Below are 16,830 nucleotides of genomic sequence, written 5' to 3'. Positions count from 1 at the left end.
CCAAGTGAATTATTTTCTCCTCAACATCATCCTTTACTTTTAATTTTAATGAGGATATGCATGGAAGAAATTATAACTCTATAGGTACAAACTCATTCATATGTGTAAATTCATTCATATTTTAAAACATATTAATATTTATTGAATCTTATTAAGATCAGGAAGGACTCCCTATACTTGCAGCCAGTACAGAAATCATTAAGGATTGATAGGTTGTTACATAAACAAAAGTCTATTGTGTGTAGGTCAATAGAACAAAGGTAAGTGTTCATACTATTGAACAGTAAATTAAAAACAATAAACAGTGACACTAGCATAAATTCACTCATTCAAAAATAGTATATATTATTATGCACATGTATATTTGATGTGATATTTTAATAAGATACAAAATTTCAAGTTAAACTATTTTCTTTTGAATTTTAAATATCACTAAACTGTTATATACATAGCAAAAACAAAAAAAATTTCACAGCACATCTGATTTTATAAATAATATTCTTAGAAATATGTTCTGATATAAAATGTGTAATAAAGAATAAAATTGAAAAGATTTATGATGCAGTAAAAGTTAATAAATCTGAATGGAACAGAAATGAAATATTATTTATCAATCTTAGAAGTACCCAAAAATGGCCAATGAAGGATGTTTGAAAAAAATTAAATTACATAAAAAGGGGAAACAAGACACTGAAATGAAAAGATAAAGAGAAAATAAGCTCTAAGTAGGTGGATAAGCAACCGTGAAGCAGTTTTATACATATCTATATCATGTTATGATTATTAACTAATAAATTTATTATTATTTATTATTAACTAATAAATTTATTATTAACTAATAAATTTCATTTAGAATTGAAAACTCAAAAATATGGCAGATAAAAGTTAAAAGTTGGATGTAAAATGAAATTCTGTTTCTACATAGCTAAAAAATTTTAAATTTGTTAATATCTGATATATAATTTCCCAGAAAATAAAATGGAGAAGTGAACCGTTTTAAACATTCAGGACATATATTAAAGGAAATAATTTTCAATAAATAAAATGACTTGATTAAGAGAAAAGTCCAGCATTTCTACTCAAATTTTTCTCTATTTATGCAGAATCAGCTCTTCGAATCCTCTCAATTACCTTCAAAACCAAGACTTTTCATAAATTCAATAATTGTCCTTAGAGAATAATACTCCTTAGTTCACATGGAATTAAAAATATGAGAATTAAATTTAAAGTTTCCTATGACGAAGTTTAATCTCTTCTTCTATGTTTGGTATTGTTTCTGGGAGTTTGATATTTACTTATTTAATTCTTTCTCACTAACACTGTGATACCCCCTCCTTTCCAATCCTAATTTCAGCAAAATAAAATCATCCTCCAAGCCATGTATTTTTCTTATTTTGCCACTTTTCTCCCTCTAACACCTGTTGCCTATTTTCCCCTCAAATAATTACAGAAATAGCTACTTGCACACATGTTCTTCAATTCTATTCCTTTACTCTTTAAACTTGCATCAGCATCTCTCCACTAAAATTTTCGTGGCTCAAATTTCTAGAGGACACGTTTTCGATTCTGCACCTAAACACAGGACATTGTTATACTATTCTTTATCGACTAAAGCACTCTCTGCTACATTTCTATAGCAATATCTTCATTCTTGCTGCTAAAACTTACTCAATTCATTAATTAAAGAATTCCTAATTTATCTTTTAATTCATGTGCACAACCAATCTACAAGCGGGTTACAGCTGTAAGACCCCTAAAGAGTATCTCAATATTTTTATTTTTGTGTATTTGTGCCCAGATTCTTCGTTGGGGTAACTGCAATTTCCTTCTACTCAACTCTCTACTGTCACACCAAACAACTCTCAAACCACCTGAGTAAGTATTACAGCCATCTGTCCCCCTTACTGATCAACCTTTAGCTCATTTCCTTCTGCTCTGAGAACAAAATCTGAATTTGTTAGCTTTCTTACATTATGTTAATGATGAGGCCCTTTCAAATAGTTTCTTTTAAGAGGAAAGAGAACACCAAACCACTGCACCTATGATCTAGTCTGAAGCATGCAACCTACGCTAAACCCTACCACGGGATTATCTAGTATTCCATGAAAAGTAGATTCTGGCATCGCTTTCAAAAACTTCATCATTCAGCCTTCCACATCAACAAGTCTCATTTTCATTGATACGTGTGAACAAATACACATACCTCTCTAAAAAGTTTCTGTGGTGAAAGGAGAGTTTCTTCCTCCCATCAGCAGGTGGATTCTGTGGAAGCTGCAAACCCCCGCAGCAAAGCAGCTCTTAATAGCAGACCTTAGAAGCTCACGGCCAATTTCCTCTTGCATGGTTCATGTCTTCCGAATCCAAAGGTCTCCGTAATTAACGTCCCTGGGTCCAATCCCTGCTCCCCGCATGCTCCCCCCCAAAAAAAAAAATCAAATCCACCTCACAAATCCCACAGCACTTTGCTACTTGAATGTGCGACTCCAGGGGTAAATACAGGGCTTGGGTCAACGCCATTGGTCCAAATTTATGCTAATCAGGGTTTGGAAAAAGTAGCATCGCTATTGGTCCAAACTTATGCTAATCAGGGTTTGGAAAAAGTAGCATTTCTATTGGTCCAAATTTATGCTAATGATGTTTTGGAGAACTACACAAGCTATTGGTTAGCATTTGAGTCTGGAACTTTGGCTCTGCCCTTAATTCTGTTTTTCTGGCTGGGGGCCGGTGGTGAGAGACAGGTCAGTGTGCCCTGACTCTCCTGGGCCCTGACATGCACCTGCATGAGGGGACTCATGGACACAATGTAACATCAGCATTTGAGTGAGTATCAGGCATGTTTTGTCAGACTGATTTTTTTCTAGGTTGTACTATATACATAATAGTACAAATCTTAATCGATAGCCATCCTAGCAGTTGTTCCACAATTTAATAGTACAGAAATAGCAACATAAACACCAACTCCATGTATTACTAAGTTTGTTATCAGTAGCTCAAAATGGGTCTCACATGAGAAAATCTGTTTAGAAAAAAAAATCTGTTAATTCTGAGACATTATCAATTAGAAAATATCCTTCAAATTCAAATATAAGTATTAAATGTAGCTACCCTGGAGTTCTAGCAATCAGGATGAAAAACACAACGTTAAATAATATCATAAAAAATCACTCAATTTTCTTCCTTAGGGATAAGGAAGTGAAGATACAGGGAAATGCTAAAGAAGGGTGGTGCTATTATGAAAACAAACAGGATTCAACCTGTTATATGAGGCATATGTTCATTTCTAAGTGGTGGAAGTAAGATTATATTCCTCATGAAGTATTTTTGCATAAAAATGACCATGTGGATTGACAAAAGCAGCACATTCATTTTTTAAACAATGCTCATTCTTTCAAGAGGAGGAGGAGGAGAGTGTTGATGTTATAACAGAAAAGGGGCATATATATTGTGAAAGAGGAAGTTTGCATGAAGTAATTAATAATAAAATTGTTTCATTAGCTGGATTCTACACAGAATAAAGTCACACTGCACTGTATAATTAACTGCAAATAGAAATTATGACCTAGTGTGCACAGGTCCCTGATCCTTGTTCTTGAGTGAGAAGCTAATACCCCTGGGGCTCAGACAGAGGGAGAGTCTTTAGGGTAGGAGGACTGTACAGCCTGGGACAATGCTTCAGAAGAGTTGCTTTTTACCCCTGCAGGCCACAAGCTAAGAAACCACTCCGCTCACTACCTTCCTTTGTTGCCTGCCATTCTGCCCTTGGTTTACTCTTCCCTAAGCCTCAAGATATGATTTTCATGGGTTTATAATATAAGGCAATCAAAGTTTTATTTTAGCACAAAATAACAAAGTCTTCAGTATAGACCCATGTGATGTGCTTTTCCATTCTGAGAATCACAGGACAAAACATTAAATAGTAATATTGAAAATGAGAAAACTAGTTTTCAAATTCCTCTTCTCTAAATCAAATTTCATTTAACTGCTATTTAAAACATAAAATTATATTTTTCATGTAATATGTGGTGTTTTGATATGTGTATACATTCTGTAATGTTTAAGCATATCTATATCTGCAAACACCTTATTGTTTACCACTTTGTTGTTTATTTCTGTTGAAACAATGAAAATCTTTTTTTAATTTTTTATTTTATTTTATTTTATTTTTTTTGTAAATGGTACACTCTAAAAAACACTTTTGAACTTCTTACTCTTACCTAACTAGAACTTTCTACAGATTGAATAAGCTTTCCTGAGGTCTTTAGGCACCCTACTCTACCCAGTCTCCACAAACACCTTTCTATACTCAGCTTTGATGAGATCAATTTTTATAATTTGCATGAGTAAAAGAAAGTGTTATCTATCTTCCTGTGTCTGACTCATTTCACTTAAAATAATGATTTTTATTTTTATCCCTTTTGCTGCAAATAATAAGATTTCATTATTTTTTATAGGTAAATAGTATTTCATTGTGTGCTACATCTTTTAAATCCATTTCTTAGTTGATGGACACTTCAGTTATTTATATTTCTTGGCCAATGTGAATAGTTCTATAATAAACATGGGAATTCAGATCCTTTTTGACATACTGATTTAATTTGTGTATATTCTCAGTATTGGAAAAGCTGGATCATATGGTAGCTCAATGTTTAATTCTTGTTTTTTTTTTTTTTTTTCCAGTGCTGGGAGTTAAACCCAGGGCCTTGTGCTTGTTGGGCAAACACTCTACCAACTGAGCTATATCCCCAAACCCTCAGTGTTCCATTCTTTTAGAAAATGCTTCATTTACCATTTTCCATAATGGCTATGCTAATGTACATTCCCACCAATACCGTGCAAGTGTTCATTTTCTCTACATCCTCACCACTTCTTGTTCATTATAGGTTTTCTATAATAGCCATTCTTACTGGAGTAAAATGATATCTCATTCTGATTTTGATTTGTATTTCCCTGATAATTACTGATGTGGAGTATCAGATCTTTATTGCTTTTTCTTCAATCTTATTTTCCCAAAAACAATAATTACTTACTCAAAACAAACCACTCTGGACTCAGGAACTCACACAAGGAACTTTAATAGCAGACAGAGTGTCTGCTCTTAAGGGCAAAATAAAAAGAATAAGAGAGTGACAGTGAGTGAGAGTGAAAATAAAAGTGAAAGAGAGAAAAGGGAACAAATAGCAGGAGAATTACCCTTAAATAGTGAAAGCCTGCAGGTTAATTGGACCAATGAATGACAAGAAAGTTAACAATCCAGTTTACAACATGGTGTGGGGAAAGGGGTCAGAATCAGGGGAGAAATAGCTATAGCCTTTTTCCTTAAGGACACAAATTCCTAGCTTGTGTTGTTCTTATTGGCAGGAAGGAGCTGTTGGGCCTGCATTTCTCCTGCAGATAACAGGTTGCTTGCTGAAGAATGTAACATATCCTATTGATTTGAGTCAGGAAGGGCTGCAGGTAAATTGACTTTTAAAAAAGCAGGGTTGGGGGAGGGAGGGTCAGCACAGTAGGTCCAGTTTAGAGAATTATCCCCTTGACCTTGTATTCCCACCACACACATCTCTTTGTTACCTATCATCAATATTAGCCATCACAATAAGTGGACAGTTCTGTTTTATTGTTTTGATTTATAGTTTCTTAATGATGAATGATTTGGACTATATTTTCAATTGCAAAACATTCATTGCTAGAAATTATTCCACTCTCTCTACATACCCTATATTATTACCATCCTGAGAGACAGTGTTATAATTTGAAACATACATTCCTGTACCTTTTTATATGTTTACTACATAAATGGCATATGGTGAATATTTTTAACTTCTTTCACATGCTGAAACCCTGGCCTCCAAGATAACAATATTAGGAGGCAATATATTTGGAAGATAATTAAGTTCTGTGGATCTAATCTTCAGGAATAAGATTAGTGTTCTTATAAAAGTAGCTCCACAAAAATCCCTTTGCCCCTTTTAACAGGTCTGAAGACACAAGAAGTCACCATTTTGAGGATACTGACTTGCACCTGATACTGAATGTTCAGGTGCCTTGATAATGGACTTCCCAGACTCCAGAACTGTGAGAAATAATTCTTATTTTTTAGATGACCCTTGTTATGGTATTTTGTTACAGCAGTTCAAATAGACTAAGATGAAGGATAAAATAAATTTATGATCTAGAGTTTGATTTGGTTCCTTGGTCCCATGTAATTTACATTGAATCTAACAGAACCTCTTCGTGGTTTTATGTGTAATTTTCTTTGTGCCACCCTTATGCTCTCACCTAAGGTATTTACCATGGCTTCTATTCATGTTTTCCTCTGATCATTTTTATTGATTGGGGATGTCTAATGAAAGCTTCCCTATAATGCTACTTTTTTTTTTTTCTAGCGTAATCACTGAAGGAAAACATTTCTGGCAAGAAGAAAGCAAAATTCTAAAGTATAGGGAGTAACTTCAGCAAGTCTATAAACTAAAGAATGGTAGTCCAGGGAATAAACCATTGAGTTTTTTCTGAGAACCATCATAGCCATTAAAACCACTTAGAGCTTGTAAATTTGGGGATGGAAAGGCAGATAAAGTCTTGAGATAGACTAACACCCAAGGAAGCTTTCCAAAGAGAAAAAAGCTAACTGCAGTCATAATTGTTTTAGATTTTCTTTACTAGTTAGTATTGGTTTTGTTTCATTTATTTATTTATGTATTTATTTTTTGAGGACAATGAGATTAAAATTTGTAGGTGAACTGGGCTCCGCCGTGTTGCACGCATGTAATCCCAGAGGCTCCAGAGACTGAGACAGGAGGATTTCAAGTTCACAATACAAAGGTTTTAAAAATAATTCCTACAATAAAATAATAATAATAATAATAATAATAATAAATTCCACTATACTCTGCCTTATGAGGTACACAGAGTAATAATTCTAGGATTAAGAGATAAAAGCATTTTCAAAAAGTGTCCTAAAAATTATATTAAATCAATGAAGTTAACATTCTTAATATAATTTAAATTAGTGTTATTTCTCATTTTATTTTTAATTTTTACCAAAATAGCAGAATTTTATTAATTAAAGTTATTATCAATGCTAGCAAGAATGAAAATAAACAATTTCACTGTTTTAAAAGATTATTTGATGTCTAAACAGTGGCCAGATAATTTTTAGCATATGACTACCTCCATGGTGAACATATTCACAGCAATTTCTCATCATTTTTTCCCCTAATTGTTTATGAATTCTTGGTAGAAGCACTTACTAATATTATATTAGCAGTTCTCATGGAAAACTTGGTCAAAGACCTAAAAAAAAAAAAACACAAACAGACCTTAAAACATGTTCTTCTCATTGTTGTAATATGCACCTTTTGATTTCAAACTTCAGAATATTAAGAAAAAAGTTTCATCTAATGTCTTACTATGCTTGTATGTAAAAGATTTTTCTTAGGAATAGTGTTCTAGAGAATGAATTAATATTAATTGCACTATAAATACTTTCAAATGCCCTTAAGAAGAAAATAATTGAGAAACTGGAAGTAAGTCCAAGAGAATATATCAAGTAATCTTTCTATTATACTGGGGCATTATTTATAAATTGATTCCAGAATTATTTAATTGTTGAAGAATAATACTTGTCTTGGTCATTTACTATTTTGTTAGTGATCGGATATATTAAATATTTGTTTATGATAAGAAAGATGAGCCCAGAAGAGTATAGTTTTATTGTTATAGAGAACATTATTCAATTCTAGCTAAAAGCAGTCTTCTTGTAATAATATTTTTCTGACCACATTTTCTGATAAATTTATAAAACCCTATTTCTGAAATAATTTTAGAATCAGAATTTCAACTTCCTTGGTTCACTCATTAATTGATGAATTAAATAAAGAATAACTATACATAGTATATATTCTTGTTAGAGTCTTGTTTTAATTGTGAAAACTATGAAGTTTGTCAGGCTTATTTGGGTTGTCAAGCTTGATGTGACAGACAAAAAATAGTTTTCACTTCAATAAGAATATCTTTGTTTACTTTGGGATCTGGTGCCATGCTAGAGACCCAGTGAAGTCATTGATGGTGGGGGCTTTATTGCACATGACCACAAGAGGTGGTCTCCTGGGGAGGTCGGCAGACTGAGGACATTTGGTCACAAATAATGTCTGTCTAACCAAGCATCATATAGGAACATGAGAGTAAAGAGGATAATTTTCTACAAACTGGGTCTACCGTGTGTACCCTTTTCTCTTTAATTATACCTCCTAATAAAGTTACGCCTGCTATTCTAAGTCTGAAATTTTTTCCAGTATGGTTGCAAGAACCAGTGACTAAAGACATCTGTGATCACTCTGCCTCCTTGAAAGGTCTTGCTCTGCAACAAACTTCTGAACTTCCAGTAGATGTCAAAAGTATGGGTAGTATTGGTCTGTTCTCTAAATCTTCAATTTACCCATACATACATGTTTGGATATATATACTACCAGCATTATAAAATACTGTACATAATCAAAATGTCTCACTAATTTTTATGGCTTCATAGTAAATCTCAATATGTGTACTAAAAAATTCCTAGTATAAATTTTAAAATAACTATTATCTTGTTATTAGTTGTATTTCTAACCATTTAAACTATTTTACTATTGAAACAGGTTTGACAAACATTCAAACATATTTTGTAGAAAAATTCAACATATTATTTTTGCATAAATAATAAGACATGAATTATTGGGTAAAAGTGTAATTTGGAACCAAATGCAGGAGCACATGCTTGCAACCCCTGCTACTTTGGAGGCTGAAGCAAGAAGATCACAAGTTGTTGAAAGCCATCCTAGGCAACCTGAGGTCCTGTCTCAAAACATAATAAAAAGAAAAATTGGCCATGAATATAGTTTAGTGATTGAGGACTTGCTTAGCATATGTAAGGTTCTGAGTCCAACCACCAGTACTATACATAATTTTTTTCCCATAAATTCCTTCCTAGTCTTTATTTCCATCAATATTATTTTTGAATACTATTTTCACATTACCTATAATATATTATTGTTCAATAGTCTAGTTGCCTTTTTCATTTTTATCTCAATTGCATAGTTACATTCTATGTTTACAGTTCTATTATTTGTCTTTTGTAATCTATTTGAAGGAGTTAATTGCAAATTAGAGATATTTATAATTTTCATAAATATTGAAAGCACTTTCTTCCATATCATTTTATATTAGAATATAAATTTATATTAAAGTTATGATGTTGAATGTGAAGATATTTTGGTTTGATCTTTATTGCTCAATTTTGTTCATCTTTCCTTGTTTTATATTTGCCTTTATATGTAATTCCTCATTTTGAAATTTTATTTGTATTGTGGTTATTAAAATACTTAGACTTTTATAAGTAACATTTTCTGTGTAGTATTATTTGGAAAATTTTCATTTGTGTGGCAACTCAAACATCAAAACAAATTTAAATGCATAAATTTAGAAGCATAATTATATATAAAAATAAAACATTATGCATGTGTGACTTTCTGGATTCTGCTGTATAGCATTGTAATATTTACCTCCTATGTTATTGAAAAAAAACTCCATATTAAGATTTTGATTTTTTTTTCAAAAGTGAAGTTCAGGCGGGTGCTTGGAGGCCTAGTCTCCAGGAACCATGGTGACAGCCGGCGGCCTACAGCTGCGCGAACCCGAAATGGTTAACAGGAGCCGGCGGCCATGGCGCAGAGGGGAGAGTACTCGGCTCCAAGCCCAGCGCAGGGGTCGGGGGCGCACAGGGGCGCGCGGGCGGGAGCGCGGGGATGGAGGACGGCATGGCCAGCCGGCTCGGGCGGTGGGGGAGGTGCGGGCGCCACCCGGGGTGATGCTGCAGTCCTTCGCGCCCTTCTCAGGAGTGGCCATAGCAGACTAGGGCGGCGGCGACTGGAGCTTCATGACTGCTAGATGGAGGAGGTGAACCTGCAGGACCTGCTGAGCACCACCATCACCTGCCACCTGGACCCGCGCGTGTTCGTGGACTACCTGTGCCAGGCATAGCTGTTCAAGTGTTCCTTTAAGTGCTTTTAAACTGGAGGGACTAACCTCAAAGTACTTTTTTTAACTGCATTCTATAATAAATTGGCACGATACACTCTTTACGGGAAAAAAAGTGAAGTTCACTTGGAAGTTTTAAAGTAAACTGTTCATATAATAAGGACTTAGACTCTACTTTTGCCTGCAAGTATCAGATGGATGACTAAAAGCAGGAATTTCTAAATTTATAATTTATGCTTCCTATTGCTAGTTATGTCTCCCCTTTAATTCGCTAATTCTCTATTTTTACATTGTTGCTTTAGAGATTTTTGTTCTCTTCTTGAAGACAATTTTTCTTCTCCAGTCCCCGCAGACTTTTTTCTCCAGTCCCTGCAGACTTTTGAAATATTCTACTCTATCACACTGCTTCAGGCCTGAGCTCCTGTCCCCTCCTGTTTTTAATCCTGCTTTCTTTCTAGACCCAAACAATGGAGCAAATTTTACTGGCCACCACATTCCCCATATGTTATTGCCTCCTTTGTACAGTTTTGCCATGTATTCTGGGTTTAAATAACTACAAGTATTTATAGGGCAGCTTCCTCTTCCAGGAAATGTAACAGTTACAACATAGACTATCAAGAAGTCTTCCCGACATTTTTTCTCTTGGTTTCTAATATTGGGGAAAAGGTTTTCTTTTAATAGTCACCAAACCTACTGCCTCTCCCAATCTCTTAAGCAGAAAAGTAAATGAAAAAAGTACATTCTCAAACAAGCCAAATCAAGACCTCCATTTTAAAATGTGGGGGCTTTTTTTGTTTTGTTTTGTTTAAATAAAGACAGTATTTGAAGCAAGAGAAACAAATGACTTCTAAAGCTTACTCTAAACCCCCAAGAGGTAGGGGTGAGCAGATGCTGCTTCTTTCAGCAAAGCACTTCCAGTGACTCCAAGGATCTTGCTGGCTTAATTCCCTGCTGGCCCACACTAGCTAAGAAATAAGAAACCATGGTTTAAAACTACATTCATCTTTTCCAGGAAATTCTGAGAGCTTTGAGTGCACTTTTTTTTATCATTCTTTTCCTTGCAGTCCCAATTACTCCAGGTACTTCTGGGTTTCTGGGTTTCCTAATTTATCTTTTAATTCATGTGCATGATAAATCTACAAGCAGGTTACAGCCGTAAGACCGCTAAAAAGTATCTCAATATTTTTATTTTTGAGTATTTTTGCCCAGATTCTTTCTTGGAGTAGCTGAAATTTCCTTCTACTCAATTCTCTACTGTCACACCAAAAAACTCTCAAACCACCTGAGTATTACAGCCATCTGTCCCCCTTACTGATCAACCTTCAGCTCATTTCCTTCTGCTCTGAGAACAAAATCTGAATTTGTTAGCTTTCTTACATTATGTTAATGATGAGGCCCTTTCAAATAGTTTCTTTTAAAAGGAAAGAGAACACCAAACCACTGCACCTATGATCTAGTCTGATGCATGCAACCTACGCTAAACCCTACCACGGGATTATCTGGTATTCCATGAAAAGTAGATTTTGGCATTGCTTTCAAAAACTTCATCATTCAGCCTTCCACATCAACAAGTCTCATTTTCATTGATACGTGTGAATAGATACACATACCTCTCTAAAAAGTTCCTGTGGTGAAAGGAGAGTTTCTTCCTCCCATCGGCAGGTGGGTTCCATGGAAGCTGCAAACCCAGGCAGCAAAGCAGCTCCTAATAGCAGACCTTGGAAGCTCACGGCCAATTTCCTCTTGCGTGGTTCATGTCTTCCGAATCCAAAGGTCTCCATAATTAATGTCCCTGGGTCCAATCCCTGCTCCCCGCATGCTGGCAAAAAAAAAAAAAAAAAAAAAAAAAAAAAACATCAAATTCACCTCACAAATCCCACAGCACTTTGCTGCTTGAATGTGCCACTCCAGGGGTAAATATGGGGCTTGGGTCAACGCCATTGGTCCAAATTTATGCTAATTAGGGTTTGGAAAAAGTAGCATCGCTATTGGTCCAAATTTATGCTAATGACGTTTTGGAGAACTACACAAGCTATTGGTTAGCATTTGAGTCTGGAACTTTGGCACTGCCCTTAATTCCATTTTTCTGGCTGGGGGCCGGTGGTGAGAGACAGGTCAGTATTCCCTGACTCTCCTGGGCCCTGACATGCACCTGCATGACGGGACTCATGGACACAATTAAACATCAGTATTTGAGTGAGTATCAGGCATGTTTTCTCAGATTGATTTTTTTCTAAGTTGTACTATATACATAACAGTACAAATCGTACTCAGCTTTGAAAAGATCAACTTTTATAATTTGCATGAGTAAAATAATGTGTTATCTATCTTCCTGTGTCTGACTCATTTCACTTAAAATAATGATTTTTATTTTTATCCCTTTTGCTGCAAATAATAAGATTTCATTATTTTTTATAGGTAAAAGTATTTCATTGTGTGCTGCATCTTTAAAATCCATTGATCAGTTGATGGACACTTCAGTTATATTTCTTGGCCAATGTGAATAGTGCTATAATAAACATGGGAATTCAGATCCTTTTTGACATACTGATTTAATTTGTATATATTTTCAATATTGGAAAAGCTGGATCATATAGTAGCTCAATGTTTAATTATTTTTTTTTCCTTCAGTGCTGGGAGTTGAACCCAGGGCCTCGTGCTTGTTGGGCAAGCACTATACCAACTGAGCTATATTCCCAAACCCTCAGTGTTTAATTCTTTTAGAAAATACTTCATTTACCATTTTCCATTATGACTGTGCTACTGTACATTCCCACCAATACCGTGCAAGTGTTTATTTTCTCTACATCCTCACCAATTCTTGTTCAATATAGGTTTTCTATAATAGCCATTCTTACTGGAGTAAAATGATATCTCATTCTGATTTTGATTTGTATTTCCCTGATAATTACTGATGTGGAGTATCAGATCTTTATTGTTTTTTCTTGAATCTTGTTTTCCCAAAAACAATAATTTTTAAATTCTACATTGACAAAAAGGACTTAAATATGTTTATTATTTCAAAATAAGTGTTTGTTCATTTTGAATTATTCAGTCTGAGGTATTCTGTTACAACAGCAAGAAAATGGACAGGATGCAGCCCTGTAGGGCGGCAGGCCGTGACATGCTGGCCCAGGACCTCCGGTGCAGCCTCTTCGCTGCCTCTGCGCTGCAGAGCTACAAGCGTGACTTGGTGCTGTGGCCCCTCCCCTCCTCCTACACCAGACTCAACTCTAAGGACTTCGAGGCCCTGCTTGCAGATGCCAGCAAGTTACCCAACATGAAGGAACTTCTCCAATCGCCTGGAGATGAAGACCAATGGACCTGGGACCTGGTGAGCTGGATTTTATCCTCCAAGGTCCTGACAATCCACAGTGCAGGGAAGACAGAGTTTGAAAAGATCCAGCAGCTGACTGGTGCCCCTCACATGCCTGTCCCCACCCCGGACTTCCTATTTGAAATTGCATACTTTGAACCAGCCAACCGCAAGTTTTATGAGACCAAAGGAGAATGAGACCTAATCTACGCCTTCCACAGTAGCCGCCTAGAAAACTTCCATTCCATCATCCATAATGACTGCACTGCCACCTGAACAAGGGCTTCGAGCCAGCTCTCCTGGTTTTCCAGCCATTGGTTTATGCTCATGATGTTCCTGTATCTGCTGCTGCTGCTCATAGTGAGTGTCATCAACTCCTCTGCTTTCCAACACTTTTGGAATCATGTTAAAAGATAATCTTTCTGGGTCTGGTGTGGGGACCACCTCAACCACGTGCCTTATGATATTGTTTCCTTATCTTGTGCCTCATGTCCGACCAGGTCAAGTCTGGGGACTAGTTAGGGGCCACAGGAAAATTTTTTAATATGCCATAAATGTATTGATTGCCTTTGATGATGCTCCCAGTCACACTCCAGTCAGTTGGGACCCCTAACCCCTCACTTGTAGTTTTCCCGGGAGCCCTCCCATCTGCTCCTTCCTAAGCAAAACAAGGGAGTTGGTTCTTCAGCCAGGGCCAAAGGAAAAAGTCCTGCTGCATTTAAAAACAAAGTGTCCAAGCTGTCAGTGGTATGTTTACAATCATTGCTGGTGGAGGTTGGCCCTTTCTCTAATGCCTTCTGGAAGGCAGGAAAGTGTGTAGTGGGTATTAAATCACCAGGCAGCAGTTGCCTTGTGTTGGCTTGAGACACCCAAGAGGGACAGTCATGTTTCTCATAAAAATCAGTGGGATGGTTTTTGGATTCCATCCGTTCTTGTGTGTGAGTGCAAAACATTTTAACAGTTTTCTCAAATCAACAAACAGCCCTCTGCTATAGCTGTACCTCCCTCCCCGTAAACCATGGATGAGAAAGGAGGGAGTCAGGGCCCTGATTTTTAAAAGAAATATAGACTTAACAATATAGAGCAACTCAAGGCATCTTTTTCTAAAAATTATCAACTGTTGATTATAGCTGAAATGGAACCAAATGTTTGTTTTCTGACTTTTTAAAAGTAGCTATTTAACAAATTAGTCTTTGTGAACTAAGAAAAGGAAATTTCAAAACCTACAGCACCCTTTGGCTTGGATGCACAGCCTCTCTCCTGGCTGCATTCTAGAGTGAGGGATCTGAGCCTTAGGCTTGCTCCTGTTCATATTCTCATGAAGCTGCCTTGATTGTGACCTGCCAGCCTCAAGTGCCACATTATAGACCATCAGTGGGATGCTGGCCTTGGAGACAGAGGCCCACTCAGTGTGTCACAAATTCATATGATTGAGCCTCCTTCAGAGGACTCAGCCTGAGCTTTAATGTGTAGGAAAAGCTTTGGCTGTCCAGAGAAACACAGCCTGACTTTGTTGTGTTTTCTTTCCCTTTTTCCTGCTGAGTTTCAGCTGTAATGGAGCCCTGTCCAATTTCGGAGTGAAATTGCTGTAAAGAGGGGGAAGAATAATTTTTCTACAATTTATAAATTGTGAAAAAGCCAATAACATGGTTTTTACATTGAATATTGAAACATTTCAAAAATAATAAAGATATTTTCCTAATTAAAAAAAATTAAAATTTAGTACTATACGATTGAAATTTTTGCAAAGATATTCCACAAAAGATGCTGTACTTCTTCATGCTCTATCATATTATCTATAAAATGTCCAATTCTCCTATTTTTATAATGTACCCTTTAGTCATCCACCTATGGTTCTAACCACTGGATTATTGCATGATAAAGGTAACTTTTTTTTTTTTTTGTCATAGCTACCACTAGTAAGTAAACTATGAGCTAATATTTTTGTACTTGGAATTAACCGGCATTCTTCAAATTTTAGTTTTTTATATCCACTGATGATTCTTGTCTGAGAAAATTATTTCAGAGAAGTAACAAAGGTGATATTTTACTAACATTCATTTTTCAAGTATTATCTAGATTTCTCCTGTTTATCTGTTTATTTTTTTTTTTTTAAAGAGAGAAGGAAGGGGGAGAAACACTCTTTCTTCAAAGGGAATAAATTATAGATTCTTTTAAAAAGATAGCCTAAATGTTTATATGAAAATTTCTTTTCCTTTACTTAAGGCCCTTCACTGCAAAAATTTAGTTTTATAGCGCTGTAATACATGGCATAATAGTAAGTACCTGTAGTCCCCAACCCAGGAGATCTAGCATAGACCGCACAATAGTAGCCTGTTTTTAAACTTCTGTAGTACCACTCAGAGTGATTAAATGAGACTCCCAAATACTTTCTTTCATCTACACTAAGTCATCTTCCAAAGCAAAGTATCCCTCCCAGTGCCTTCATAGAAAGCACTGCACAGGCTGCAGGCTGGCTGTGGCGATATGAGGCAAGGCTGAGGCAGCTTAGAAAGGTACAAAGAAACCAAACTAGACATGGTAGTACACAGCCTGTAACTGCAGCAGCTCTGGAGACTGAGGCAGGAGGATCACAAGTTCAAGGCCAGCCTAGATAATGGGTAAGACCTATCTAAAAAGTAAACTTTAATAATGAGTAGGAATGTAGCTCAGAGGTAGAATGCAGGCCCTGGATTCAATTCCCAGTACTGCAAAGAAAGGAAAAAGGAAAAAAAAAAATCTGGATTCAGAGAAGACTCCTTTAAGTGTAGCATATAAACCGTACAGTTGTAGTAAATAGGACTTTACTAGCAGTACTTTACTATCAATAAAACATGGCTTGGACATCTGAAAATGTACTCTACAAATGTGTGAGATGCAAAGAGCCATCAAGTCTCAAAGTATCCATGGAAACAAGGTGACATTCAAGAAGGGAATAAAAGCAGGAAAAATATACCATTTTGGCAAGGTATCTGAACAGCAGACTATTGTAGATTATTACCAAGCCATGCAGCTACTCTGAGTCAAACATTCAGAGACAAGAGTTTTGAGCTATCAAAACATTACTGCTCTTTGAACTATGCGCTTCAGTTTCCAATGTATAGAACTTTTGTTCTTATCCTTTATTCTTACATTCTGGCATCTGACTAAAACCGACCCAGTATTGTTCTAATAATTGTCCAGCTAAATCCTCTCGGTGAAACTATTCATAGGATTTGCTTCCTATTTTTTACTTCAGGTGTTTACCTACAGTTCAATTCATTCCATTGACACCGTCAAGAATGATCAACCACTTTATTATTGTCCTTTCTCCCACACAGATCCAGTCATACCCAATTACTGCCTCCACAAAAAGTAAAAAAGGAGTGGGGGCCACATTTGTGAATAGCAGTTCTAATGGTGAAAACAGGAAGCCCTTAATAAGGAGAAAAACAAGTGACTTTGTTCATCTTTCCATATAGTTTTTTGTGAGAACCTCTTGAGGGTTTTTACCACAGGAGGTT

At 35.9% G+C, this 16,830-nt stretch overlaps 1 pseudogene; it reads left to right on the top strand.

Annotated features, from left to right (window-relative positions):
* The first annotated feature begins 9,921 nt into the window (after window positions 1-9,921).
* On the top strand, window positions 9,922-13,603 carry LOC124974197 (protein mono-ADP-ribosyltransferase PARP16-like; annotated as a pseudogene).
* The last annotated feature ends 3,227 nt before the right edge of the window (window positions 13,604-16,830 follow it).

Source organism: Sciurus carolinensis, unplaced genomic scaffold, assembly GCF_902686445.1.
Source record: "Sciurus carolinensis unplaced genomic scaffold, mSciCar1.2, whole genome shotgun sequence".
NCBI classification, from domain to species: Eukaryota; Metazoa; Chordata; class Mammalia; order Rodentia; family Sciuridae; genus Sciurus; species Sciurus carolinensis.
Note: the sequence above shows the minus strand (reverse complement) of the source record. Positions and strands in the feature narration are given on the sequence as shown.